The sequence below is a fragment of the Cyprinus carpio genome, chromosome B18 (genome assembly GCF_018340385.1).
Source record: "Cyprinus carpio isolate SPL01 chromosome B18, ASM1834038v1, whole genome shotgun sequence".
NCBI lineage: Eukaryota > Metazoa > Chordata > Actinopteri > Cypriniformes > Cyprinidae > Cyprinus > Cyprinus carpio.
In genome coordinates, this window is record NC_056614.1 from 15,458,050 (window position 1) to 15,476,498 (window position 18,449).

The 18,449-nt window shown below is 37.2% G+C and overlaps 2 long non-coding RNA genes across 3 annotated transcripts; one reads left to right on the plus strand and one right to left on the minus strand.

The window, feature by feature from the left end:
- The first annotated feature begins 140 nt into the window (after positions 1-140).
- LOC122140422 lies at positions 141-2,691 on the plus strand. Its single transcript, XR_006157094.1, has 3 exons — positions 141-311; positions 1,129-2,195; positions 2,292-2,691. It is a non-coding gene; the product is annotated as an uncharacterized LOC122140422 (long non-coding RNA).
- Positions 2,010-18,170, minus strand: LOC122140424. Of its 2 annotated transcripts, none has more exons than XR_006157095.1 (3): positions 17,500-18,170; positions 8,066-8,245; positions 2,010-2,139 (listed from the first exon to the last, which is right to left on the minus strand). It is a non-coding gene; the product is annotated as an uncharacterized LOC122140424 (long non-coding RNA). The 2 variants fall into 2 exon arrangements; XR_006157096.1 differs by lacking the exon at positions 8,066-8,245 and adding an exon at positions 13,874-13,970 and having other exon boundaries at positions 2,018-2,139.
- Between the last annotated feature and the right edge of the window lie 279 nt (positions 18,171-18,449).

Consider the following 18,449-nt stretch of genomic DNA (forward strand, 5'->3'; position numbering starts at 1 on the left):
GTTAAATCATGCACGACCAGTGACCTGTTTTTATTCATGAGTAAATGGTTATGATTATAGTAACTGTTGGGGGATACAGGAAGTTCCAGAGCTGACTTTGAACAAGAACTAGCTGCGCTGAAACTAATGACTAAATTAGTTTCAGGCATGTAGTCCAGGTGAGCATAATTACAGAGATAAATGGGCCAGGTAAGTGACAGTGGCTTATGGCATACTGCCATGGGACAGGGCATTTGTTGTGGAAGTCCCAGTGTAGCTACGCCCCATATACTCTAGAAGCACACGCGCTTCCTCTGAGATAAGCAGAGAAGGTAATTATGAAAAGTCTGGACCACACCGATGGACCTTGTCACCTCAGCCTGCCCCACATCAGTACTTGAGGTTACTTGCTGTCACATACATTCATCATAAGGATAACGGGATGGTTTTTTATTTATTTAGTTTTCAGGGCAAAGGCTCCTCTCTACTATATCCTCAACTTCTCAACTCTTATCTCTCTCACAGACAAACTTTTAAAACATCTTTAAAACCTCATGAATGTTGGTTGATGGAAGTATTTTGGAACGAAAAATAAATAAATACATATATATATAACAGAACCTTTTTAATTCACATCTGTACAGCGTTTTTTTTTTTTTTTTTTTTTTTTGAAAATGGTAACAAGGTTAGTTTTGACAGATTGAGACGTTTGGTTGCATTTCACCTAAAACATCAGATGCATTGCACACTTTGACAGATGTAAAAGGTATTTCTTCCTCCCACTCTCTTCCTCCTCTCTCAGCACTTCTATACTGTGTCACTAATAAAAGAATGATAAAAAAAAGACAACACTGTCAGAACTAATTTAATACATTTCAGTTACTAACTTTAAGGTTGCAAACCTTTTCTGTCTTCATTTTCAACAGACATGCCCCATGACATCTAATTGATGTTTAACAGATTTTGGTTTAAATTTGCCTTCACGTTTTGCATTGTTCATTACACTGCATTTGTTGTTTACTGAAGCATTTTATTCAGCTTATGCATATTAACCCTCAGACATGCAAACACACAAATGCTTTTTTAAACCTTCAGTATTTCTGTTCAGTGTTTTTCCTCCTCTTTCATAAAATTTTGGTCATATTTCAGTGAGTGCCTTGGGCAAGTGTCGAGCTGCAGGATGAGAAATGGTGCACCTGTGTGCTGTCTAAAGATAGGCTAGCAGTGCAGGGCCAGGGAGCAGACTCCAGAGGACCCATCCGTCTCAATCGAAGGCTGCAGCTGACACCTTACAAAGAGGTACAATTAATAAGGACATTATCCGTCGGCAGGCAACAATGGGGGCCTGACGCACAGACACTAACCCCTGGAGGTCTGGAGAGTAAGGGGAGGGATGGCAGGCCTGCAGGCCTTTAGAACAAGGCTCATTAGGAGCAATTTCTCCACAACATGAAATACTATCCCATAATAGAGCCATCTTTTCAGTCAAACCATTATCAGCTTCTCTGTTTGGATTGGGTCATTTTCAAGGATCAATCATACGTTTGTCAGGGGCTGCTGAAACATGTTTCTTGTTGGAAGAAAAAAAATGTCTATAGACAAAGACCCCCCATTTCTTTTTGTGATAAAATGTGTGTCCTTGAATCAATTTTTTATTAAGTTCCTATTATAACACAAGGGTGAAAACTGAGGCATTGCACATTTCCAAACCATTTTAATCACACTTTCTGAGAACGTAACAGATTTTATGGAGAAAAACAAAAACAAGAGTCAACTAATTAAGAAAAAAAAAAAACTTGTCTTTTCTTAAAAGCATTTTTTAATCTTATTTAAATTATGTTAGTTCTTTTTAGAAGAAGTTTGCAATTAGTGATTTTTTAATATCAATGTTAAGCCACTTTTGTAATAAAAAGTATCGTTATATTGCAACATAGAGTGAATAACAACATTTTTGCAACAGTCTACTTTATTCAGGAACAAACAACACTTATTTAAAATGATGCCATGCCATCATTCATGATAAGAGAGGACCGGTGGTCCACCCGCCTGACATTTTCAGTGATCTGGAAGGTTGTTGCTGGTCAGTGGACAGTCAACAAATGCCGAACACTCATGGTCTAGGGTCAGATGTAGATTGCACCAACAGAGGAGGTCACTCAGCTGGAAAAGAAAAACAGAGGAGAGTGAAAAGTTTGTGGGCTCATATGGATTTTGAGGTTTTTGTTCCGTTTTGCATTTAAAATTTGTGTAAATTGCAGAAAATAGAGTATTTGCCACAATTGTGATTGTTTTTTTTTTATTTCTATTTTTAGGAATAAATCATTCTCCACAAACAAAACACTTACTGTTATACCCAACAGTGCAGCATGGTAAATCAAGGCCGTGTCAATCCTGAGTGCTTTTAGTGAGGTACGTAAGTGTATATTAAATAAACCAAAGCCTAATCTGTGCTTAACTCTTCCCCAGTTATTTGGAAAGTCAAGAGTTCCTTTGCCTATTATTGGTTTTATTTTATGGTACATTCCATGGGGATGGATTGAGCGTGGATTAACAGTGCGATCAATGTTTAGATTTGAGTCTGGCTTTGAGAGTAGAGGAAAATGAATAGGAAATGCTGTCAAACCTTTATCGACCCACCCCTAAGACTTGCTTTTATTGCAGGCAGAAAAATATTGTGATGAGTAGCTAATCTCCCATTTTAAACACAACCTTCACCCCTCACATTCTCACTGGACTGGTTCTACTTTATTCACTGCAGCTATTTCCATTTCTAATTACATTTTACATAGGCAGTGTATGCATGACTCAAATGACAAACATGAGAATTTATTACACGAATGCATTTAAGTAATGATGCACATAGCCTATTTGTGAAATATTGTGAGATGTACATGTAAGTACAATAATTTAAAATATTCTTAATGTCTTTTTTTTTATCTAAATGTATTGAAGGTCAAAGTAACAACTTGCAATAATGTAGGGGAATTACATTTGAATTAGGTTGAAATGAGCTGAATTGAATTAGGTGCCTTTCAAGTGTCATGTCTATTGAGTGCAGAATTATCAGTTATCAGTAGAAGACATTAAATTATAACACATTTCTGCATTTTGAATTGTTTAATTTGAAATTGCCTTCTGAGGAACCAAGCCTTTGGGAATGGAAAATCATATCAAATTATATCACTTTATGTTAATGATGTTGTTTGGTTTGGTTGGTAGTTTTTTTAAATTTTTTTTTTTAACACATCTAAAAGTCAGTACTGTATAAAAATAGGCACTTTATTAGAATAAATATCACTATTGACCCCCACTGGTAAATTGTTTTCATTATCATCATAAATAATAGTTGCAAATAAGCTGTTTCTGAAAAAAGGTATAAGGAAGACACAATCAAACTCTGTTTTTCCCTTTCTCCTTGTTTTCTGTTGAAAATGCATATCATTGATATATTTAAGCTATGATTCACTGTACAGTTTAAGTTCCCATTTCTGTGGAAAAACAAGAAAGTTGTGATTGGAAGTGGGGAGGGGGGGATAAAAGAAAAGACAATGTGGTGTAATTATTTGAATATGTGTAGTCTTTTATTGCATGATAAAAACAGGTCTTGGTTCTAATTTTTTCCACTTTCCATCTAATATAATAGTACAAAATCACAATGATTTCCTCCATTAAATGCCACAAATTACTGAGTGAGAGAAAGGGCCAGGAAGGTGGATCCCATTCATTTCATGTTTCATTTTCTGTATTGTATTCCAAAGTCTCTACTCACTAGCTTGCTCCTGCTCTTCGTTATTGAAGCAGAACAGTGATTAACAGCAATTTACAGTATAATTATGTGAAACAAAAGAAGAAGAAAAAAAATCGAACTTTGCAGAAGTACAAAACAAGCACGAAATATGGCTTACTCAATCAATAGCAAGATGCCTCCAAACTGGTATTGTCAAAAAGGAAAAATAAAAGTATGTTACTTGTTAAACTTGTTCCTAACTCATAAAGAGTCCCGTATACTATAGAAAAATAAAATATTCTTCATAAATGGATAGGGGTGGGGGGAGGGGGGGTCTTGAGGAAATCATGGTCATAGGCAAGCTAGCGAAAGTACTAAAGGGCTCCTTCTCTTAGTAGCTCTTATCTTCAGTGAACTCTTTAAAATGGAAGGTCCTCCATGGAGACTGGGTCAATATCCTGAGGGCTGGCACAGCAGAGAGGACTATTGATCTCTCCGTATCTGTTTCCAGTGCTCTACCTCAGCTCACATGATACATGCCACAATTCCTGCCCTTGTTCCTATCAAAGGGCCCTTCTGCAGGGCTACAAAGACGGCCGTGGCTTTCCGCCCAACATGGGGCGATTTTGAAGTTGTTTGGTGACATAATACTGTAACTGATCATATGGGGGCCTTTGTAACCTTGTGGCGAAACAGATACGCAGATTGCCAGCAAGCCCTGTCAATCAGAGGGAGAAGAGATGGCGGTGAGGTGTGAAGCCTTTATGAAAACGAAAGAAAAAAAAAAGCAAATCAGGTTAACTGGTGATCAACCAAATGTCTCGGACCCTAATGAGGCCTTAGTTGCCCATGGCAATGCGTAGTTCAGGAAAATGGTCTTTCTCCTTTCCTCATGCACTCCTTTGATCATGTTTGCTTTTCCACTGCTGGGATTCTCATTGTTGTTTTTAATTACTTCTCCGCCAAATGGCACAGATGAAAGATAGGTGTCTGTAATAACATTTACATAAATTAGCATCACTAACAAGTCTCATTAGTAGCTTCTGGCTTTTGTTTTGAATGAAGTCTCATGTCACCTTCTTATATAAGCACTAAGTATAGAGAACAATATCAGAAAGGGGGCATAATTCACTTGATCTCCGCCATATTTTTGGTTTCTTCAGTGGAGGTAATTTAATCCACCGCACATTCCAATGATTAGGGTCAACCTGTTGAAATATGCTGACTGCTTTATTACGCCATAATAGAATCGGCCAACTCTATTTAATTAGTCAGTTCAGAGAGATACTTTGTGAACATACAGTTTTCAGTCAGGCTCAAATGGCTGATCAAAGACGCTTGCAGCTTGCCGTTTGGCTGCGTATAATGAGGGTCAGGACAATGTGCTTTATCTGCGGTTGCTATGCAGGAGACTCTTAAACGCGCCATTTTAGTCTTTTGATATTGGTCAGCATGATAATGACAGGGAGAAATTTGCTCCCATTACAATCAATATCTATGCGGCGCAAATGAAAGAGAGGAAAAAGCTTTCTTTCAGGTGGACCTGTCACCCTGATAATGACGGAAAAGCCCACAGGTTTGTCTTCAGTGCAGTGGAAGTCATGCCTGAAATGGTAGATTACCTTTATGTCGTACCTCCTCAAAGGCTTCACATATGTGGCATGGCAAATGGAGCAGACCCCGGGCTCGGTAATGACTCCCGAATGCCGCTCACTGCCTGCGCTCGTATGCTTTATAATGATGCATTATGTCTCCTTCGCACAGTGAAACCATTTTTCCACTCCCTCTTTATCTTTTAAGTGTGCTGGGGCCCGGGGAAAAAAAATGCATATTTACGTCTGCCGTGGTAAATAGACTTTATATAAGCCTCATTTGTTGTGATGTTTGCTTGTGCGCACCAACTCGTCTCCTGCCTCAGATAAAGAGCCCCACACACACATTCTGTAACAATGTGCTTCAGCTGAGTAGATCAATAATGCACTCTTTTTTCTGATGTTGGTACCAAGCGCTCTGTGATTAGTTTGACAGAAAATGACTCCCTAATCAGTGAAATGTATTCTGTTTTGGTGGCTAAATGAGGGTGTTTACACTCATCCCCGTGCAGGTCAGGGAAACTCCACACTTTGCTGCTTTGAGACAGAGCACTATAATCTGTGCCAAAAGGACAGGCTGTCATTACATGCGAATGGAGTAATAGACTGACATTGATGCTATGGCGAACAATTGGTTTTCCGGCATCAGTCAGGTGGGCTGCCGACTAAATGATGAGGGAGAAGAGGCGAAGTGTTTGTGTGTGTGTGTGTGTATGTGTGTCTGTCAGAGGGATCGTAGAGCAGGAAAGCCTGTCTTGTCTTTGTGATGGAGTTTCGCTCAGCATGGGAGATCTGACTCTGTGCCAGTCTTTGACTGTCTCTGCTTATGTAACGCTATAATAGTATTGCTTTTTGTGTGTACATGTGTGCGTATGTGACTTTTTTTGAGTGCTTTAACTGTTTGTGAAGATGTGTATATCATTATGCCACTGTACCTCTCTTAACAGTGCCATTATGTGCAATGAAAGTGCTGATATTAATTTTGTTCATTTAAAACAATTATCCTCTCCATATTTTAATAGACATTCTCAGCCGCTTGTCAAATGGAGACATCTGTACCATAATGAAGCTTTTCTCTCGCTATCATTGTCTCTATTCCGCTTCTGTTCTTATACGTGACACTCTGCTTTCAAACAAAGGCCTCCGGATCGCACGAATTGCAACGTCTTATTCAAACTTGGAAATTTGAATTGAAATAGAGACATCACTGTCCATAATCCTGTGGATGACAAGTGCGTGACAGAGTTCAAAGGTCAATGGCTGTCAAAGTCTGGTCATTTTTGGAGGGATTTGTCCTCTTCTATTCAAGTGAAAATCGAAATGACGCTTTGTCTGCAGCACTATGCCGGAAACAGGCAGAACAAGAGAGGCCCGGCTCTGAGCCCTCAGTGCGAAATTTTCACCTGTCAGTGCGCTGGCCTGGTTAGAAAAGGGCAGGGGAAAGGCTTCGACTGGCCAATAGTTGGGGTCAAGGACGGACCAGGCGCTGCCACTCCCCAGCCACATCATCTTTGTATGACAGCACCACCCTAAGGTTGAAGTTCACTTGGGCTTTTTCAGTGACACAGAGCTTAACGTCAAACACAAGATTAAAGCAGGGGTGTTGCATCTTGGCAGAGCCCAAATGAAAATATCAAGCACTAAGCCCTTCTCCGTGTCGAGCGGAGCCAAGGGGACAGGTAGCTAATATTAGAGAGAGGAGATGGCCTAGTTAGCAGTGACTGCCTGCTGCTTTCTGAGTGCTCAGTCCTGGTCAAAAGGCCACCCGGGCTTTGCTGCTGCTTTATTGGTAAAATATATTACAGTTGAGGCCAGCCGAACTGCCTTATTAGAAGGTGGGGGTGTGAAAGAGATGCCCCTTTGACTTATTTTCCGAGCACCGCGCATATCTTCATATTACTGAATAAATTACTATAAGTCAGGATTGTACTACTCTGCCTTTTAATATCTGGGGCTTTATGAGGAGTCAATAATTGGCCCGTTTAAACAAATATTATCTCAAATGAATTTGATCATTTTAGTGAAGGAAGGGATGGGAAGGCTTCTCAATGTACAAAAAACTTGAAACATACTATAAAGTAAAAACTCGTTTAATTGACAGCGGCAAAATGTTGTAGTCAACCTGCATTATGAGCTTCAGCCACTTGATTAGGATATCTTGGGTTATAAAAGAAAAGTATAAAGGCATATAATCAGCTTCCCACATTAAGGAATTGTCTTCAATCTAGCTGGTTCTGGTTTTTCGATTACCAAAAAGAAGTGGTGAGCTGAATATCTTTAACAGTCTGTTTTAACAGGCTTCGCTGAAGTCGCTGAAGCTCATTAACCGCGCACAGTGCAGTTAAAGGCCATCTCCCAGACCAGTGAGCAGTCACTTGACCATAAATATCCACTGAATGTAAATAAAGATATTTTTTTCAAATCTCCTGATTTTTGTTCCATTGTTAAACGTAAACAGAGATTTTGTTGATTGTCAGCGGAAAAAAAAATATATATCATTTTAAGTGTACGCATATAAAATATCCATTTATTTATTTATATAATTAGATTTAATTACATATTATAAAGAAATTATGTTTATAATTTTCCATATGCTATTCTTTGTTTTTTTATTATTATTATTATTATTATTGTCATACAATGTGATTATTGCATGTAAAAAGTCTCTCTCTGAATAAAGTCATTAGTGTGAGAAAGACATGATATAGCTGCTGGAACTAAAAGGCTGGACTGCAAATATTTCAGAAGCCCTTAATCAGGTTCAAACCTCTGATATCTCATTGTCTGTTGCCAGATGTTGTTGCTTTCCGCTGTGACATATGCTCCAGTCAGGCACAGACCCTCTGGTAAGAAAGAATGAAGAATTATGCAAGAGGCCATGTTGCCCTAGTGCATCACCTTCACCGCCTTCCCATGAGTGACAGTGACTTCAAAGAGAACGGGGTGCCTGTATCCCCCAAAAAAAAAACATGAAATAACAGCTCTACCAGAACCGCTCAGAGTCATCTTTTAGAAATGGATCAGTATGTGCGCCCACCCCCTGCTTATCATGCTCTCCTCAAAACCATCGCCCGAGGCTTCCTGCAAATCAGACTACTCTTTCCTTTTTTTTAAATGGCTCCATTTGAAATAGTGTGACTTTAAAGAAGCTAAGCTGAGACAGGCTGATTTGACAAGACAGCTCATATGCCAGAAACTCTGCAAAAATGTGCAGCATTGCTTTAGAGATATGGCTCTCTGCACCCCCAAATATGTGTATACCTTAGAGCCAATTTGGCCTGATTAATGGAAAGTTCTGGTAGTGAAGTTGTTAAGCTGTAGAAGACAAAAACCTTTCTGAAGTCCCTGAGGGACACAAAGTAATATATCAATTTAAATACATAGTTTGCATTGATATATATTATTTTATATCATAGCAAACAATAAATTTAAATTGTCATTGTTTGACCATTGCCGGGCCATCATATGTTTCAAAAGATGTTTTAAAATGAACATAAAGTATAAATGAATTAAATTAAACAAGCTGCCATTTTATGTCATTGAAGGACTTCCTTAGCCTTTCCTGTTATTGTTCCCACCTCCATTGTTGCTTTTTTTGTATTTGATGTTTGAGAAGCTTAACAGAAGCTTAGCTGCCCTTCTCATCACCTCTATACTCCATAGCTGTAAAAACCTCAAAGAGAAAACACTCTTGTATATGTTTCATTTGCCCCAAACCCTTCATCATTCGCATTTGAAATTGATTTATGAATCAGAAATTATTTGTAAGAATAATTATTACATTAGATAGATTAGAGAGAATGTCAGTGAGCAAATTAGAGAAAGAGAGAGAGGAAAAAAACAGTCTAATTAATATGTGACATTCAGCCTATTGCATGTTTCATGGAGAGAAAAGATCATTTATAGGTTCTGGTGCGGTTTATATGAATATGCAATTTAAAATGCAAAGTGAGAAAGCTGTAATGGAAGTAAATCTCATGCAGTTTTATAAAGCCTCAACTATACTTCTGCTAAACCATGAAAAGACGTTCATTATTATTTCTGTTCTTTAAGTAGCTGATTTGGGAGTATGCAATTATTTGTGAAGAGAATTTTTTTTTGGAGACAGAGGCTGATCCTGACGGCTTTTCTCTAATCCCTCCCCTGGATGCAGGCTTAACTAAACAGTAAGTTTGTCACAAGCTCAAACAGCAACTCAGTGTTGCACTGGATACTTCATTCAGCTTAAGCCAACTTATCAAGCACATTCAAAGCACATTCATTGAGCCATGTGGACGGGTCTTTTCTCCAGATCTATTAAATAACACTCTTATCTGTATCTAGCATATGCCGTGTACGTCTGCATTGGCGGCTTTAGGCAGATTCACACTCCAAACACCTCGAGCCATCCTCGAGCTGAAGCTACAGATAACATTCGAAAACTTCTTCGGACATGCCGGTTTAACATCTCAATAACTTTGTTCCACTTCCAAGCAGTCTATTTATTTATTAGCTCCTCAGTGTCAGTGGATTCCATATCATTTGCGTTGTTACTCTTCCAGATGGGTGTATTTATTTTGAAAGCAAAATGGTGCTATTTGGTGTTCTCGCGTTCCTTTTCCATTCAGTCTGTTCAGAAACCAGGGAACATGATAATGTACAGTAAGTGGCAGGCTGGAACAGAAAATTGCATGCTGGTGGATGTCTCTGTAATGCATAGCACTGCATTCCAAGCATGCAGGCTTAATATAGTAAATTCTGTTTTACAAAGTATTTCTTAATAAACACAAAATCTAGTACATGGACTAATCAGAACAATACACAATATGACAGTAAATTAGCACACCCACAAGTTTAAACAATCCATTTGTAACCAATCCATGAAATATAAACTGTGCCATGATTTGATAAACACAACACCTACTGAACACAAAAAGCAACAATTTAATATGTTGCAGACCAAATGGATACTTATTCAAGAACTGAAAACGTTTAGTGAAATACAATAAATTCAGTTAATAGAGAAATAGAGCACATCAGCACAACAAAAGCTGGAAAGCATCCAGGAGGACGCTTGCAGATGCACCATGGTGGAAAATCATTCAGAGAGAGATGTGTTCAAGCTGAAGTGCTGAGGTTGGGAGTTTAAAACGGAGTGCTGCCCTGCACATTTTCATAATCAGTTTACTGGGCCCCCCATTCGGTCAGACACTGGCCCCATCCTTTGCATCAGTCCATTTGTCACCACACAATGTTTGGCACAGCACCATCTTATTCACAAGCTAATAAAAACGCAATTAGTCTGCTAATATCTTTATAATTTGATTTTATTGCACGCTATATCATTTTTTCCCTTTTTTAATATAAATATTTAGGTTATAACATCATTGATGGATGGAGAGGAGAGTACCATATCTTTTCAAATCTGAAGAACCTGCTTCAGATGCAGTAACATGGACAGCGGCGGCAAGCATCGAGAAGCAGCTCTCAGAGAAACAGCAGTTTAACTCCAATCTAAAATCTGTACATTTTTACATTCTCGGCTTTAAAAATTGAAACTTTAAAACGTATAATTAATTATTTTAAATTATGTTCAGCATGTGGTTACGACGCAAACTCTGAAGACGTGGAAAGTAAATAATTTAAATGCCAATGTAATGCTGCCTAAACGCGCGTTTTATTGTTATTTATTTATTTATTCATTGTTGGTTAAAGGTCCATTGTAAACGAACTTTATATATCAAGCTAAAATGTTTTATGTGATGTAAAAATTATTGCCGTTATCAAAAGAATTATTAGAACAGAGAGATAGTGGTGCTTTGTTATTCGAGCTTTGTAAGAAAGTCAGCATTTTAAGCCTGAATAATTATTTAATTATGGGAACCTTTCTGTACTCTAGGATGATTTTTTTACTCTACTTATATACTATAAATTATTGTTACTTTAAACTAAATTTTTACTGTCTATATAATTGTTTGTGTTCATAATGTACAATTGCTAGAATTAAAAAAAAAAAAAAAATTGTCTCCCCCACCCAGATGTTTCCCCTATATAATAATTGTATAATATGTTTTGAAACCAGGTAAATTATTCTTAGGACTCTTTCTTAAAAGTAATAACTTAATATTTTATTATTTATGTGTATTATTATTATTATTATTATTATTATTATTATTATTATTTTTTTTTTTTGTGTTGTCTTTTATATCACATCGCTCATTTTATAAAATTCTTTATGAATTAAAAATATATATATTTTTTAAAAAATGTAATAGGCTAATATTTCATTTTGATAAAAATGAGCACTTCAATGTCCAGGGACAGCAGAATGGGAGTTTAAGATCTGAAAAGTCCAAGGCTGATCCATCTTCTAAAAATAAAAAAAAGGAATATCAAACGTCATTACCATCACACACAACATCAAACATCCACACCATCACACATTAGGTTACCAAAATGTCAGTGTCACAGCTATCATGTTTATTCCAGTGCAGTTCATGTGATGAAACCTATTTTGATTTGTTTGATTTTGATTTTCAAAATTTCAAGCAGCCAGAGGTGCCTGTATTAAAAGAATCACTCAGCTGCGCACAAGAGATAGCATCCGTTGGCTATTTATGTCTTTAAGTTCACGTGGGCTGAATAAATAGGTTACGTTCACACATTGAGACAGTCTTGCAAAATTAGAGGTCGTAAAAATACAGGCAAGCAGGCTATGTTTATTTAGAGAAAGTAAAATGAACATGATATTATCACAGCAAGAAAACAAACGTGTTCTGCACGGAGCAAATAAAGTGTCTTTTCACACCGCAGACAGTTTTAGCTCCATGGTTACGATTTTTCCGCTATTTTGATAAACACTGCATCATCTAAATCACATTTCTTTATTTGCATATTACGTAGCCTATAGCCTAGCTAACTGCGTAAATCATAATTTTTCCGAGTCGGTCGTTTATCGGGTTAAACTGTTCACAAATATTTATATTTTAGAAACAAAATCTAATTAGCCTATTTTAAACACATTATGGTGCGCGCAAAAATAAATGTATAAATCCCGCGGCTTCGACTTATATTTGCCTGGATATAAGATTATTTTACTCTGCCGTTGAAGTGTGCTGAGAAAAGACGCCTGTAATTCCTCTCTCTGTTTGATATTAGCACAAGGGCTTTGCTTCTAGAGCCTCTGTAAAGGAGCAGTGTGCAACTCCTGCTGCACTGAGCACTGAGCCCCGAGACTCCAAGAACAGCATCCTCCTCTCATACCTGTTGAGAAGTCTTTCATCCTTAATGGGCTCATTAGCCACATTGTTAATTGAGTGCTATTCAGGGCAACATCAAAGCAAAAAAAAGAAGAGTATGAAGCTCCTTTATTTATTTTTGGCAAATAAGAGACCCAACAGGGCTCTAAATGCAGCTTTCGTGGGGGGTATATGCTGAAGGAGGCTTATTAGTTTTGCAGTGCATTGTGTGCCATTATGTTTAAAACATTAAACACAATAATATTTTTTCTTCTGATGGCATGCGTTTCAGTTGCATTTTTGCTTCTTTGAAGAACCTCTCTTGTGTCCTTTGTCACAAAGCAGAGAGGGTGGCTACTCATGAGGGAATTTCTACCACATTAGAGGCTGCTTGTGTGAAAAATAATAATGCTGGACAGGTTTTTAAATTATTAGTATTATAAAAATTTAAATTATCTAATATATATATATATATATATATATATATATATATATATATATATATATATATATATATATATATATATACACACACACACACACACACACACACACACACACACACACACACACATACACAAATGTCTCTATTTTCTTAATGTCTTTTCTAGATGCTTCTGATTCTATCTAAATCAGCAAGACAATTGCTGCACTGTCTATGAAAGAGAGATTCAGCTGCTATAACAGGGAAATAAAATGCTTATCGAACATTGAAAAACAAAATAATAATAAAAGAAAACATTTTAACTATTACATTTTTAAAAATGTATAAATAATAATTATTAATTCAAATAATAATAATAATAATTTAATTGTCAAACGAAATAACAAATACATTTAATAATAGACATCAAAATATGTTGTTATTTTTCTCTCCTTGTTGCCTTTTTCTTCCAGAGATTTTCCATCAGCTCAGTGTTCTCCCACATGGTGCAATATTAGGTGGTAATAGGATAGGAAAATTGAAGCTAACTCATTGGAATTAAATTTATCAGCATGTGTTCAGAGGTAATAAGCTGTCAGTTATAAAATGAAGATCTGTATTTAGATATATGATAGGGAAGAATAATGAATAGGCAAAATAGATGAAGCTGTTTTGCAGCTAAATTAGTTATTTAGGAGCAACAGACCAAGAGCAGATTTGTGATAATGACAGTGATTATTACTTTTTTATTTATTTATTTTTTATTTTTTTATTTTTGCTGATGTTAGATATATATACTCAAAGGGCTTTTCTTAGCAGTGAAGGAGTTAACCGTTTTCACAAGTAACGTGTTGATAAAAGGCCTGGAATTGTGAAAAACATCAAAACTTTTTAATGAAGGAAACCTAATGAGTATCAAGAGTAGTGTGCTTACATGGAAGGCTGATCAAACTGGAACCCTGTGAACCAGAGAGTATGTTGCAAAGGAGCTTGCTGACTTCCTTCCCCGGGGGGAGGCTGCCTGGCTTTTACTAGAAAGCACAGGGGGGAAAAGTTAATTTGCACAGCCATGTGTTCAATGCTACAACTCAATAATCCACCTCCTACTAAACCCCTGTTTTTATATAATAATAATAATAATAATAATAATAATAATAATAATAATAATAACAACAACAATTATTCTCTTAAAATAAATAAATTGGAGTAACCATTTTAAAGGCTCTGTCAAAAAGAAATAGTTTCTGTCTCACCTGAATTACCTAAAATAAAGTTGAGCACAGTTCATACTTTCCTTTCTTTATTTTTACCTCCCCAGGATCAATGAGCCAAAAACATGAAAAATTGAATACCAATAAATAATACATCACTGATTAAGAGATGAATGATTTATTAGTATCCTGGAGACTTTGTTGTGCTGATGTTAAAAATTCTCATTACCTAAGTGTCCAAAATGAAATGAATTTCAAATCGTTGCTGCATATAAATTTTGTAAGCCTTTACATTATTGATAAACAGAGATGATTGTTGTCAGAGCCAACTCTTACTGTGATAACAGGTTGTCATGGTTTATTTTAGATTATTGTGCCACCTGCTTAGTTGTCATGACAGCTTTTCAAATTCTGAGATTTTGACATCAAAAGTAAATTCAAATCTTTTAGTGTTGAGGAAGTTTAAAGGGAAAAAGTAGATCAAATAATGTAATACAGAAGACTGGAAATACCTATCCACCTGATATGTCGTTATAATGAAAAGAAATTACACCGCCCACACGTACATTTTTGTAAATATTCATGATATTATAAAATAGTTGTACAGATGATTGATATTTGGACTGATTAATCTGGGACAGGAATAGTGAATAATTAAAGTGCAAAGTCAGAATGTTAAACTTTAACGGGAGATTTCAACATCATGCCTTAAATTAAATGTATAAAAAAGAATTAGCATTTTAAAACATGCTGCATAATTATATATATATATATATATATATATATATATATATATATATATATATTATTAGTATAACTAAACATAATCTTTTACTTCATTATCTTCCAGGTTAATCTCTGTAATATTCTTTTTATTATAAGCTTTTAACATGTAGATGTTGTTTTTATATAAATGGAGGTAGATATAGTACAGTGTTATGCAGAAAAAAAATAGATTTCATATTTGTTCTATTAAGCACACATTTTAAACATACTAATTTTAACATTGTTTCACCTTTTTTTTCTTGTTTAGTCAAAGTTGAAATGAAATTTTTAATGACTGTGATTTTTTTTTTATCCAAAAATGTATATATTTTTTGTTTATTGTTATTATTTCATTTTTATATTTATGTTTTTGCAGTAGTTAAATTTGTTTTTAATCTTAAATAATTTGTAGAAGTGTTTAGCAGAGGTCTTTTCCTAGAGTTTTGGGGAAAATCTCTTCTTTAGAAGTAAGAATAGCATCACACTGGCATCAGAGTGGGTGCACAGAAACCCAGTTTTAATATAAATCTCACATTCAGAGGGGGAGATAGAGCAGATACCTTCTTTCTTCTGACCCACTCTGTGTAAACAGGCAATGACATGAAGAAAAGTATATTAAAAAAAACCCAGCGTGGCTGCTGGACTGGCGTCTGATGCCTGTCAAATCATTAAATAGGAGAGGTGGCGTTATCAATTGCAGGGGATCAGCGATAGTGATGGCACATGGTTGGGATGAGGTATGTCTTCTATGGGGGCACTCTAGGGGCCTTTTGTGAATTTATAAAGCGAGATAAAATCGGCTTCATATTTCGCCACCAAATCGCCTGATGAAAGCCGGCTAGGAAAGAGAATTGCGTGGCGGGGGCTTTGTCACCAGTCTCATTGGCTCCAAGGGTTGATGATGAGAAGAGGACAAAAAATGAGTGAAAAGGTAATGAGAAAAAGCCAAGCAGCAGGTTTGCTCTGTTTAATAAGTCATCACTCCTCTATCTCATTACCTGCAGTGTGTCCGGTGAGAATGGCGAAGCATTGCCGTGTACATTGACAAACTTTTGTCTGTTTTTGTATAATGTTATCTTCACCGAATATCTCTTGTAAAACTCGAGCAGCTAGACAGGAGCCTCACTTTTCCTTTGCTCTGACACCATTATGCCACTTTCTCTGATATTAATAATCTTGACAAAGTCTATTAAAAAAAAGTGTCTGGTTCTTTTTTTTTTTTCCTACAGGAATGTGTGATTGCAATTAAGATAGGAGTCCTAACACAATGTGGAAATTAGTGGAATCTGGGTTTCGGATAATTACATACAGAGCTTAGCTTTTAAAATACTCTCCCTCAATCAGATGAAAACAAATGATCTGGCAGACTCGAGGATAAAAAGCAAGATTGTCCTGTCCTCGGGATACGGGCAATGCTACTTGGCACTATCATTTCTTTCTGCATTTCATATGAGTTCATCTCATAACTCATCAAACAATTTGTGCTGTCTACACGCAGCCTTTATTCTCTTTCCTCAGGTTTTATTCTGCATCTAAACTGCACACATACAGAAGCACAGCAGCCTGAAGGCAATTGGGTTTTAATGTTGTAGATGATGAATGAGAAGAAGCTGATTTTCTGGCAGCCGGATCACTGAGAGAGGACTCCTGGCTCACATTTGATGTGGGCAGTTAAAACAGAAAAGAAATAAATGAGATGTAATAAGAAAAATCTTGAAGCAATAGCTGAGACAGCCCTAGTCTATTACTCAAAAGACGCACACAAAGCCAGTCTTTGTGATCTGACAGTCCAACGCCAATGCAAAAAAAAAATATATTACCTGCTAATTTACAATGTTGCGACGTATGCATAAAATATCTGTACTATTACCACGTCTTATCATGCAAACTCACAGACTTCGGGGTGGCGGGTTTCTGACTAGTGGCTGACACAGATGCACGCTAGAACAGATAGCGCGGTCACATGCTCCTATCAGCAAGCCCTCACTCAGAGGGGATTTTTGGAACGTGTGGAGTTTTTAACATGGAAATTGGCTTTGAACCCCATCTGCACAGGTCGGCACATCTTTGGGCGAGGCAGTGCTACTGCTGACAGGGAAAATGAACCATCAATTCCTTATAATATGGCCTGATTATCATCCTACTTACCCCCTGCAAATTCCAACTTAGAGCAATTCAGTGCCATCAAGGAAACGGTGTAACCCCAGAAAAGACGTGACCCATTCAATTGATGCGCTTTTTAACCAATAGGAGACATATAGTGTAGGTCTAGGAATTTTTCGAATGCAAATAAACAACTTTAACACAACTCTTGGCATCAAAGCTAGTGCGGATCGCAAAAGATGTTTATCGAGAATGCATTTTCCATCACATCATCTTTTTTTTTTTTTTTTTTTTTTTTTTTTTTTTTTTTTTGATTTACTTTTTTTTTTTTTTTTTTTTTTTTTTTTATTTAGGTTTCTCCCAAAAAAGCATTAAGCAGAGTACAAAAGGCATTAAACATTGCCAGAACGGTGACAACAACTGAGAGTCAGCCAAAGTTATCCAAATGCCAAAAAAATGGAGAATTCAAAACAGCTCCTACCTTTGTAGCCCTGTTGTTTTCATCAAATTAACTAGGACTAGTCTGGCTTCAGTACCTCCCCCCTTCGAAAAGTGGAGGGAAAAAGTAGCTGACTGTGATTTTTAACTGCCACTAAAATGTATAGCACTCAGCCTAAAGAGCAAAGTTTCAATGTGTGAAATGTGAGTGATCAGCAACTTTTGCAGCAGGACCCGAGCGAGTCCGGCGTGGGATGTCTTTATTGGAAGGGGATTTGTTTTGTTGTTTCCTTGGGCCTGTCCAGCCCGCTGGTGTCCCTTTCACCCGGCCAGGCAGCTGGGTCCCGACCCCTCAGATCTGCCCCTCAAACGGGGCTTCTTTCAGGCCCCCGTTGGGTCCTCCCTGTCTCCTCCCTTCAGCAACATCCCATTCACCACAGAGATAACTTTATTCATCTCGCGGATCATTGTATCCAGTTGAATGAGGGAACTATGCAGACACTCTAGTGAATTGAAAAAGTCTGTGGGGATCGGGGAAGGCCGGGGGGGTTGTGCGAGTGGGGTGTGAGGGGTGTTTCATGTCTTAATGTCTTCATTTAGAATGAGCCGAAAAACGTCACATCTCACTTGTAGCTGACCCAGCTGTTTTGCTTGACAGAGAGAGAGAGGGGGAAAAAAGACAACAACAGAATTTTCCTGGCTGTTTGAGTAACACTTGACAGTTTCTGACAAAAAAAAACATGTTGTAAACCTTTTCTTTTTATAAAATATCGAACGCTGACTTGCCATTATCACCGCAGAGGATGCTACGGATAGCTGTGAATGCCGGCTTTCCCTCCGTCTGTGTGAAATTCGGCTGCATTCCTCTCTTATTTTGTCATCAGAGAGTTTGAGCGGAGGTGTCTCAACTGTGTTTGATTTGCCTGCTGTGAGGCTGGCAGGGACAGTTGGGCTTATTCTCTCGCCCGCCTCCACCCAAGCCACCAAGACCAC